This window comes from Manacus candei, unplaced genomic scaffold (assembly GCF_025592945.1).
Source record: "Manacus candei isolate 608988 ecotype Guabito, Panama unplaced genomic scaffold, ASM2559294v1 h1tg000028l, whole genome shotgun sequence".
NCBI lineage: Eukaryota > Metazoa > Chordata > Aves > Passeriformes > Pipridae > Manacus > Manacus candei.
In genome coordinates this window covers 17377034-17389574 of record NW_026138076.1, presented here as the reverse complement: position 1 = coordinate 17389574, position 12541 = coordinate 17377034, and the positions used below count along the sequence as shown (strand labels likewise).

At 33.8% G+C, this 12541-nt stretch overlaps 1 long non-coding RNA gene across 1 annotated transcript in view; it reads right to left on the bottom strand.

The window, feature by feature from the left end:
* The window catches only part of LOC127472355 (uncharacterized), a 236352-nt gene that overhangs the window by 174147 nt on the left and 49664 nt on the right, over window positions 1–12541 (bottom strand). The gene's annotated exons all lie outside the window — the stretch shown is intronic.

Sequence of the window (12541 nt, the reverse complement as noted above, 5' to 3'; positions counted from 1 at the left end):
TGCTTCTTACAAGAACCTCACAGTTGAACTGGAGAACTACTTATTTATTTAGAACACTGTAAAACAGTGGAGTGTTACAAGCTTTCTACTAAACCTGCTGGGAAAAGGCCTACTGTACAAGACAAAAATGCAATTAATTACATTCAAATTAACATCGATTTTATACATATGCACATATCTACATATGCATATTAAAATATGATAGGATATGATCCTTAGTCAAAGCTATTTCCTGTTTAAACAGTACAGGGAATCAAATAGGTATTAAAACATAGAATAGTTTTGTATTTCTTGCAAAAATTTAATATGGTGGAAAAAAATGGACTAACCATGAGAGGACATTTATATTTGCACAGAGACGCTCTCAAGGCAATGTGTAATCTAAAGCTCTTGACACATTTTCACTCTTGTGAACAGTGACAAACCCTGAGGTGGAGAAACATGGGAAATTTTTATCAGGTTGCCTTGACTCTGCTAGTTTACTTGAATCACCATCTAAATTAAAGACTTCAGCAAGTGCTTTTGAAGTATGTAAACTCCTGTCAAGAATTCCAGGAGATATACTGGGAGCAGGAATGAACCTTTCCACCCATAACCCATAGCAAATTCACATTCACTTGTTAATTGGAAGGTGCAAACAGAAAGGTTTGCTCTGGTTTCTCCAGAAGAATTAATACCAGCTCACTAGGAGTCAAGGACCTTGAAGGGGTAACCCACCCCTCTGCCACACTGCCAGACTTCTGTTGGGGACTCAGATCTGTATGTCAGCCTTTTTCTAGGCCTTTTGCTGGGATGAAGTGGAAAGGTAGATACTTTGTAAAGAACAGCTGGACTTACAATGCTCATTAGCCTAAGAAAAGTCTAGCAAACTTAGAGGCAGCTGTAGTCAGGAAGGAATGACTGAAATGAAGAGCAGCTTGAGCGCATGAGAAATACGAACCTTGTTTCTTTATATCAGTGCAGGGAACTCACTATTTTTTCCATTGTCAATAGACGTATTGGAATGTCAAAGTCTGAAGGCACAGATGAAGGATTGTTTGCTTATGGAAGAAGCTCTTCCTCCTCTAAAACATTAAATTTTATTGCTATTCCATGATTAAGGCAATGTGCTGGTACTCATGTGGTCTTCTTTCAGTTTCATTAAAAATTTTTTCTGTAGTACAAGTTAAATTTTCTTCTTTCTGATTTTATGAACAGCAAAAAAAAAAAAAAGATGGGTTTGTTTTTGGCTTTTTTTCCCCCCTGATATTCTCATAATCAGTTAAGAGATAAAACCACATACTTCAGTAATGCTCAAGGTATATTGTCATGAAAGAACAATGCCCAGGACTCCTAGCATAGGAGTCGAGGAGATGGCAGCACAGGATTTGTGAGTTATACATTTATTTACTTCATTGGAATAAAGATTAGTGTTTATATTTTTTTTCAACTTGAAAAGAGATGTTCCTCCTGCATAATCAAGAACCCAACCAGAAATACCATCCTGTCTTTTGTGTAGACATAAAATAAAATTAAGTTTATTCTGTAAATCTTTGAGTGTAATTGAGTGGGGTTTTTATTGTGGGTTTATAAAACCCAGTAGAAGCAGCTCCAAACTACACTGAGTTGTAAGAAAATTTGTGCTAGAAGTATTTGGCTCATATTCTCTGTAACTGTGAAGAATTTTCAAGGGGATGTCAAATGCTAAGATATTAAAGGCAGCTGCTGCTGCTTGACAAGCCTAAGACACTGTTCAGAGCTCATTAGAGCATTAAAATTTTGCCATATCATTGTCTTTATTTCTATTAAAATTTGAGAAAAAGGTCGTTGTTATTAAGAATAAGGTATAAGTAAGGCTAAGAGATATGACTAGGATGGAAGGACAATATGTTGAAGTCATTGCATAGGAAAACCCTAGAGTGTCTGTGAGAACTAACAGTCTGAAGACTAATTTTTGATGTCATGATTTTGGTTCAGGGGACAGTGTAATATTTGGCTACATGGACAAAATATATTGGTTTAACAGTCATGTGGAGAAATGTAACATTTTTTTAAAGATGGAACTACTCCAGCAAATTATCAAGGAATATGGTAAAACTAACACTGAGTCCTGTAACCAATAAAAAGTGTCATTTTTATTTTCATAGAAGGCTTGGTATTAAGTGTCGAGTAAATTCAGTAGTTTGTGCTTTAAATCTGATGAAACCCTTATAATAACACTTATTAGCTTTATAAGCTAATGTTAGGGGTTTTTTTTACCTTTTGATAAATATAATCTCAAGTTCTGGATGATTTTTTAGTTCAAACTTCTTAGGAAATAACTTTACAACATGTAGGCATAAACAATATTTTTTTTTTAAAGCACTCAAAAACACATCCAGTAACTGTTGAAGTAGGTCCTGCTATAGCTGAGGTTATACACCTGGTACTATCCAAGTGCATGATTAAGAATCCAGATTTGTTCCATAAGGAAATAGAAGTTAAGAGGATGAAAAAATTCCAGGTTAAGTAAAGAGCCTTTAAGAGCTAATGAGTAGGAAACGCTTTCACTTGGAGACTGTATCTCAGGTTCAAAGTTACTTTTGACACACTGGATTCTAAGTTCATATTCCTCTCCATCATTTTGTCACTTGTTTATTGTCCAGACAATATTCATAGTCAACACTTAACACAGCCTTGCAACTATTCATTTCAGTAACTGATAAAAATATTTAAAATTAAATTTTGTCCCTTAGAAAGCTAACAAGATACTAATGAGATGTAGGCCACATTAGCTTTCGTTCCACAATGGTGCATGTAGAGTAACTTGGTGTGAATAGCAAACAGGCTTGTCAAAAAACCCCTAGGTCAGTGCCTCTGTAAGCATTTGAAATCTCAGTGGTATTTTCTTTGCCAAAATACTGTTTGGAATCGAATTCCTTTAAATATTTGTGATTAACTTTTAGATACATTATACGGAGACAAAACTACATTGTGAACCAAGATTTTTAGTCTCCCTTTCTTTTAGCAAAACAGCTAGTTTTGAACTACAGTAATTTGAGTTCAAGTGTCTTAAAAGGAAACAACATTTGTTTCTGTTTACACAAATTCTGGTTGTATCCAGTCTAGAAGGATCTTGCTACAAAATTTAGGTTTATCAACTTTATACTATGAAACTTTGTCAGTATCTGTTATTTTACTTCAAAATGAAGTTGCTGCTACTCGTAAATGCCTGCCAGTTTGGTGTGGGGGTTTTTTGTTTGTTTCAGTTTGGGAATTTTTTGCTTGTTTGCTTTTAAAGCAAACCATTGAATGCATGTGATTTTTTTTTCTGAAGTCTACCAATAATAAGATTTTGAACTAATAATTTATACCACTGAAAAGGAGAAAGGATCGTGAGGGATCTCATCATTAGCTGTAGTTCATAATGTCAAATCCTACTTTGTCTGGACTTTAGCTAAATGTAGCACAGTAGTATATGATACATTAACTGGAGTGAGGCACATCAATACTGTGTCCTATTAACAAAGTAAGAAATATAAGCCAGCTGCTACAAGAAAAAGTAACCAGTTTCCTTTGCATAAGCATAAGCAAGTTAACACTGAATTTATTTAGACGTGTCAAACCTGTTTCAAGTGGTTTGCAAAATTTTAGTGGATTTTTTTGCTGTTTTCTTCTTAATTATGTGTTTAGCTTAAAGGAAAAAAAATCACAATAAAGCCAAAAAGCTAATTAACTTCAATCTTATGACATATCTGCAAATATTTTAGAATGTTGTTTACATTTCAATGGAAATTTGATTTTAGACTTACTGTTCAGAAGACTCTCTATAAAATAATCAACTAATATTTTATTAGACTAGTTAGGTTTTCATCAGTGACTTTTTCTACCCTCAGTTTCAATGGGAACATCTGGCTCTTTTCCAATAATCAATATAATCTCTTGAGTTCAGTTTCAAAAATCAGCTGCAGAGAGTAACAATTAGAGGTTAGTAGACTTGATAGATTTATAAGAAGTAATTATGTCATTAACAAATTATCAGGTTATCAAGCTGTCTTATAGAGATAATACAGAAAAAGCTGAAAGCTGCTGATTGTACAGAAAAAGAGATGTGTCTATGATAGGAAGAACATGTCATTAATTAAAGTGAGCTATACAGAATTAACCTTTAGGACTTTAGTGATGCTGGGAGTCAAATGCTGAATTTAATAATGAATTTTAAAAGCAAGACATAAAGATCTTATTTTGTTTCATAAACAAGAGTTTAGGTGGACTACAGGAATCTAAATCTAGCATTTATGTACTGAAAACCCCTGGATTGCTGTTACCTGACAAATATTATTATAGAAACTGATGTGTGGGAAGTTCCACCCGAACATGTGGAAGACCTTCTTTACTGTGCAGGTGACCGAACACTGGAACAGATTGTGGACTGAGGTTGTGGAGAGAGGTTGTGGAGTCTCCCCCACTGGAGATATTCAAGAACCATCTGCATGCAGTCTTGTGCCATGTGCTCTAGGATGACCCTATCTGAGCAGGGAGGTTGCACCAAATGACCCATTGTGGTCCCTTCCTGCCTTACCCATTCTGTGATTATTCTTTACAATCAGGTACTTTCTGTGGAGTCACAGATTCTGAGCTGTGGGCTACTTAACTGTGTTACAAAAAAGAGCATTCATACTCCATGCTGGGACTTTGTATGGCCAATGGATCATGAGATGTCTTAGGGGTTTTTATTCATGCTGGTAGAGTGACTCTTGAAACACTGGGGAAAGCTGGTTGTCTTGGGGAATGTGTCATCCAGTGGCATGTTTTGACTGAGATTTTAGTAGGTCTTTTCATCTTCTATTTCTCAATTATCCATAAATCTGTCCCTGACCAGCTGAAAAACTGGATATGTTGCTATCCAAGGAGATAGAATCTGGATCCTATCTGGATTCTACTAGAAGCACCCTACTGTAAATCAGGAAAACAAACCTTGTTCAGTTTTGTAAAAGAGGAGAGTAGAAGTATGCTAGCATTTCAGAGAGTAGTTCCCAAGTGGTTAAATACGTCTCCCTAAAATCCTGAATAACACTGTTAAGATGCAGGAGTCGCAGATGGTCTCTGTCCCCAAAACTATCCTCTGGCTATTCTATTCTTCTTCAAGTAGCTTTTTCCATCTTTACTCTTCATGCTGTTTTCTTGTATTCTGTCCAAAAGTGTCCAGCTTTCCTACTTGCAAGTGAACAGAAGTACCTTTATAAACTTTTGAATTACACCCCTAATGGTACTGTTGGATCTGTTTCCCAGTGTAATTATTAAATGGTGATAAACTTTTAAAAGAAAGAGAACAAGTAGAATCACTGTTGTATCTACTGTGCTAGAAAAAAGCTAGAAGAGCCAAGCTGACTTTTCATCTCATTCATTTCTGTCTTCTCCCACATTTCTTTCATTTTTTTAAAAACCACAAATAAAATTTCCTGTCTCATTTTATCCTTGAAATGCTGTTGAGATGCTGATAAAAATTTAGATGCAGGGAAAACTCCCTGCATCCCAGGAAATTTTAATATTTGATTTTCTAACTAGTTTATTTTCTTTTACAGAAATATATAAAGTTTTTGTGACCTAATTTTTTGGGTTGGTTTTTTTTTTTTTTGGCCATCAGATTGATTATGCTACTAATAAATAAACAAAGCACTACTATTTTGATCCAGGCTGAAATAAGCAGCATATTTTTGTAAGAGAAAATTCTTTTTCTTCACTTTCTAGGGTATAAACTGCAAAGGTATTCAAAATCATCTAACAAGTTATGAAAAAAAAATGGAAAAAAATTGGGAAAAACACCAAAAAAACTTACTTATTCTTCATACAATGCGAAAGATGTGATGCAACATCAGATGCTCGAGATTGATCTCCAAATAATTACCCATTACTTTAAAGTGTGCGCAGGACAAGTCCTAATAACTCTCTACTGGCAAACCAAATTGGTCAAAAAAATTGATATTATTTTACTGTATAAAGCAAAAGTCACACAAGAATATAAAACACAAAAGTACAACATAAAGACAATTTTAACTTGACTGTTTTGGAGTAACATATCTTGCTTTGACTAAGCAGAATTGACTAAAACTCTGTGTATTTGCTTTGCAAATTCATGCACTTTAATGAGCTTGGTAGGTTCTTCAGTCTCTATCAACATTAGAGATTAAATTGGTTTTAGATACAGTATGGAAAAATAAATCATGCTGCCTTAAGCTATGTAATAGAATTCATATGTAACTGTAAATATAAAGGGAGAAAGAAATGACACAGATGTCATCTATACCATGAAATGTTTCAGTTCCTAACTCAAGACTGTATACAAAGCAGGGGAAGGGAAGATAAGGAATTCCATTTAAGGTATAAAAGAATAAGCTTTTGAAATATCTGGTCTAAATGGCTAACATTGTTTAAGCAACTGATGCAGGAAAGTTATCTTTAAGAATTTATCAATAGTCATGTGATTCATGGATGTAACAAAATAATTTGTTATATAACTGTTCCTGTGGATTTGGCAATACTTACAATTCAGGTTCAGAGTAGTTGAAGTAGATTGCTGAGCTTTGAAAGACTAAAGATATCCATGGCACAACTCTATGCTCCTCTACTGAACTTCATTACTTTTAATTCTAAGATCTGGTAATGCAACTCACTAAAGGTAAAAGAAATGGCCTAAAAGAGACTGTCACAGGGATAATTCTTCAGTGTACTCAAGAACACTGTAATTCTTGTCCAGAGCCCAGATTCCCTATAATTGAGCGCTGCTTTGCGGTTTGTAATTTTTGTCTTTCTGATTTCTAATTCTACTAAATTCCATAGCACTACACATAAGATTTGATGTATGTTTTTACTAATCACTGCAGGGTTTTTTTGGTTTTATTTAATTTTTTCCTTACTTTTAGAAATGTTATTTGTACTTCTAATATTAATACATTAAAACTATTTCCAGTAACATTTATGTGTGTTCTCTAGGTATTGTAAATGATTCATTCAAGCAAAATATATGTAACAGCTAATGTGCAGTAAAATTACGAGTATGTATCTAACTTTGAAGAGTATTAAGGCTACTTAATCTTTGAGTGACATAAATATGGACCCAATTAGCACAGTTTTCAGCCACTTCATAATTCAAAAAATGTGATCATTCAGCTGAAAGCAAATTTGACAGAAATTTCATAGTCATGAAGGTAAAAGCTTGCAAGATCACCCAGTAGGATGGAGAAGCTGTCATTCTCTCATCAGTGCTGTTGAATACTAATGTCAAGGTCAGAAAAGTGTAATTTTAGGCTGCCAAAATATTCTTGGATTTGATCTGCTAGCAATGTTTAAAAAGAAAGTAACAACATAAAAATTTATATAAACTTTCATAAAATAACTATAAAGTTTTAGATGCTTCCCCACTGCAAATGTTCTGAGTTACTTACTGATTTGATTGACAGTTTGATATGTGTTTTTTTTCAAATTCTAACATTTGCTTTAAGTATCATCCTTATTGTCTTACATAAAAATTAGAACTGATACATATTTTACAAATTCTGCATATTATTTTCAATGCTGATGTGGGTGACTTGGTGTTCAAAATGTATCACAATTAGAGGAAAGATTTGGATGTAAAAATATCTGAATGCTTATTTTAAACATAACAAATTGTCATCTATAATAAAATGATAGATTTATCTTTATTCACACCTTTCATTTACATGATCATGTTAAATGGGGACTCTTACTGCTGGCTCCATCTAACTAATCACCACATATAAACAAGATGAGCCCAGGCTGTTCTCAGAGTATCTTCTGAATCATAAAAGGATGAGAGACAATGACCAAAGCTTTCAACAAAGCACATTTCTACTAAAAATTAGAGCAAAACAGTTTCACAGTGAGAATGGTTAAGCACTGCAGCAGGCTTTCCAGAGATGCTGTTAAGGTTTTATCCTTGGAGATCTTCAGAACCCAATTTAGTGTTTGTTTACTCATGAGGTGTCCTGAGCAACCAGACCTGAGGTGTCCTGAGCAACCAGCAGCTGTCTCTGCTTTGTATAGGTAGGTTCAGCTAGATGACCTTTAGGCTTCCCTTCTTCCTTCCAGCTTCCAGTATTGCATGGCTTTTTCATGTCCATTTTGATAAAAAAGTTGTTTATGTAATTTATGTGAGATTTTTAAAGGGGTCAAATATGAGTGTAATTTTGAAAATTCTTGTAGACTTTTGTAATCCTTGGGTTATGAAAGACATTTAGGGACTTGAAAGTCACCCCTTTTGTGAAAGAGAAAATCTCTTTCGTGTTACCCTTCAGGAAGCTGAACTTTAATTTTCAAGCTGGCACTACTTTCTTGCTCCTACCTACAGCTACTCTTTATTAATGGCTTCACTTGCTTTTCTATCCAAATAGAAGAGTTCCTGAATGAATGAGTTATATCTGTACATTGATACTGTTGTAGTACTTTCAATTTTTTATGTAATTATAAAATAAATTTTGTTACTCAACTTTCTTAACACAAAAGTTCTAGAAAAACAAAATAAAGCAATGTCATATTTTCATATCAAGTAGATAATTTTTTTTTTTTTAGTTCAGTTTTGGGTTTATATTTTAAGGGCTTTTTGGCTTTGATTGATTTTACATTACATGAATATGTCAATGAGCACTGGAAAAAATACCTCAGTAGGATTGCTTTTCAGATCCAGATACATCTTTGAAAGATGTCTAAAATGACATGTTTGCAGTAAAATATACATGGCCGGGTGAACTTTTCTAGTCTTATCTTGTGCCTCAGTAATTTTAAACAGAAACCAAAGCCTTTGTTCTGATAAACTAGACATCTTCCTAAAATATATTTATTAAAATGAAATATTCAAAGATTCCAAAGAACAAGTATACATACAGTAAATGCGTTCTTTTCTTCCTGTGCATGGTTAACTTTCATTCATATTAATGGGGTTATGAACATTCTTCAAGCAGAGAAGACTATCATTTTTAAAACCTGCCTATTGAATATTTGGTTTCATTAAATTTATGTTGCCTTTTCACTACAGTAGGGGAAAATAGTTTTTGGAAGGTGATGTTTCTTATGAGTTTAACTCTTTTATAAATATCCTCATCTCTGAGTTCACTTGTGAATATTTTGAGAAATATTTTAGAGCCTTGAGAATGTTTGAGAAAGCATAACTATATGGCATTTTCATAATTAAAGTGTTTTTTTAGTGGTATTCTGAATATTGGATAGGCATCAAGGTAGTTGTCAGTGACAGCCACTCTGTAAGAAAGACAAATTCTCACATGATTTTTGAGACAGTCCCAAAAGTATGTGTTTGTAACAGCCAGTGCATATGTGATACTTCTTTCAAATGCAGATAGATGTTTCGATGACTTGAGGGATAAAAAAACTATGACTCAAAGGACTTTGTTTTGGTGAAAATGTAATAGAATTGCTATATCCATATACTTTCAATTCACACTATCTCAATAGGATTCTATAATTGCTCTAAATTCCTTATTTTCTGCAGTAAAGCTTTTCTGTACAAAGAAATTACTTCATAAAAGCCTGGCACCATGCAGTGGCCTTTTCTTAGTTCAAGAATCCTAGCTGATCTCAGAAATGGTGATACTCCAGACTAAGGAATTTATTATAATAATTTAGAAGTGTACCTCACTTATATGAATTAAATGCTTTCATTCTTAAAGTGGTTATTAATGTAATAATCTCTGCACTGAATACAAAATAATCAGATTATATACAATCATTGCAGTGTAAATTCTGAAATTTCCCAGTTTTCATGTGATTTTGGCACTCTATGAATGAAATACTTTTACAGACCGCTTGCTAGCAACCCGCTCATACATTTTTATGATTAATACCATGCCCTTGAACTCTACAGTGCATGTCTGAAATTTATGGCATACATGCATTTCTTTATGCATCTAGTTAGGGGTGCACATGCATGTATCTAACATTTGTATAAATGCTCTCAGTTTTCACCGTTCACATATGTTTTCATATATTCAGCTCACCTTTCCATTCCCTTGGGAAAGTATGATTTGGATTTTTATTCTGGTTTTGGAGATTAACTTGGATCAAAAAGTTTTCATTAACTGCAGTTTGTTTTCAGTAATTTATGCTTGCTGTTACCTCTCTGAAAATCTGAGGTGGTTAAACGTACAGCATGGATGATACATACCACGACCCTTTGGCACAGTACAACTGGTAGTGGCTGTTTATATGTGCAATAAAATTGTGATCAATCTCTGACACTTACTACAGACTTCCTGCTGCTTAGAAATGTGTACTGTAATAGCATTTGTATGTTTTCTGTTCCCTTAAGAGTTCAGTATGCTGCTTCACAGGAGCAAAGAAAATTAGAAGTAACATCACAGACACTGTGATAGAAATAAATAAAGTAGCAATTTGTAAACTCTTCCAGACAGATCTTTACAAATAAATGCAGGAGTCTCTATATATAGGTATAATGTGACTATAACTTAATAATAGGGATTATGTTTATATGTTGTGTGTATAAACACAGTTATTTTATTTTATATATTACCGTTTCAATTGTAAGAACCTGACCTTTTCCTCTCCTCCCAATAACTAGACCACAAGAGACACCACTTAGGACACTACTTGAAGATGAAACTAATATCTTTAAGTTTTATGAGGGTGGTTTGTTTCTTTTCCTTTTTAAGCATTTGAATGGAAAGACTAAAATTCATTAATCTTTTTTGAAAGATAAGTTTCTGAATTTTAATAAGACAATAATGGGTAAAAATGACCAGATTGTCATTGATTTTACCTTTTTAGTGTGGCAGACAGTTAATACTTTTCTGGGATATGTGAACATAAAAATAACTATAGACAGCATACAATCATTTTACCAGTTGAGAAGAACAGGAAAAAACAAAACAAAACAAAACAAACTTCCGTATTCTAATATCAGTATAAATTAAACTACAGTAAATTTCCCATATCCCATGTAGCATCACCTACTTTTTCTGACATTTCACTAAGCTTATTATAGGTACTATAGAAAAGTATATAATTCATTATCAAGTCTTTTAAATAGAATGAATAATTTCTGTTCTTACTAATAGGATATGTCTAAAATGCTGATAAAATTTGAGTTACTCAAAACTTCAATATAATTTTAATGGGTAGATGATTTAGTTATGTAAAATATAAAGTGGGTCCAAGGAATATCTAGTGATTCTATCTTGTTTCATATCCAGTCTGAAATCTGTGCAAGTCTGTGGGGGAGAATTTTATCTTCTTAGTTCAGATGAAGAGCTGCTGCAATGCTATACACACTATTTTTTCTTACGTTTTTGTCCCATAACTGCCTTTTTCTTCCCTTTAGTTAACATATTCTCAGAAAGTCATATTTGTTTAAATGCAGAAAAAATTTAAAGCATGTGCACAAAATATTTTTTTAGTTGAGCCTTGGACTCCAGTTCATACTGATGTTCTAATATATCTGGCACAGCAGCACACAGAGATGGGATAATTTTCTTCAAGCCATGATACTCCACTGTCAATCTCCATTCTCCATTAGACTTATACATGGGACAAATGGGGCTGTTGAAGGGTGAACAAGTCTTGCTGACCACTCCTTGGCTCTCCAGCTAGCAGATCATCTTATGGATGGGGATCATGGAGTCTTGATTTGTTCAGTACTACCTGTGCTGCACTGTCATGGTGGCAATTGATACTTGCTGTTCTTCTACCTTCAGGAGTCCTACAACAGAAGGGTTTTCTGCCAGACGAGGCAAAGTGTTCAATTGTCTAATCCTTTCTATCTCCACAGCAGCAATTCCAAAGGCCTACTGATGTCCTTTTGGGTCTTTGAAGTACCCATTCCTAAGGCAGTCAATGACTAGGATACATGGGGCATTAGGAATTTTATCAAGGCTTTAAATGGTACTTTATTAGCAGAGGGATTATAAGAAGGCTAAAAAACCAGTCCCTAATATTTGCTTTATTGATGGAATCAAAGGCATGCACCTTCACTATTAGATGTATACAGCCCATGGGCAATCATTTAATTATTCATATGGAAGTTATATTCATTCCTTGTTTCTATACATTTGGAGTACTCCCTAACTCTTTCCATTTTCCATTCATGCTTTATGAGGAAGGGGAAGTTACTTTTTTCTGATAATTATTGTCATCCCTGATTGATCATGTCCCATTCCTACTAAACTATTATAATGCATTCTGGTGAGGCTACTATAATGAAACAGCCATATATTCCTGTGTTGTGTTTGTTTTATTTATTAAGTAGTGCTTTACAAAGTGCCTTATGCCATTGCACTTTAATGTCATTTTCCAGGCTGCTAGAGAACAGGAGATTGCTTGTTATAATAAAACATCATATGTGGCTGTTGATATCTTTCTTTTTTTTAAAATAAATTCGTGGTGGCTATGAGTGGAGATGGAACTTGAAGGTTGACATCTGCAAATATAAGGTTATCAAATTAAAATGTGCACTTCACTTTATAGCTTTTACCTACAATTCTTTCCAGAAACACAGTGAAATTCTTTCAAACTGTATTATTTGCACTTGCAGCAGTTT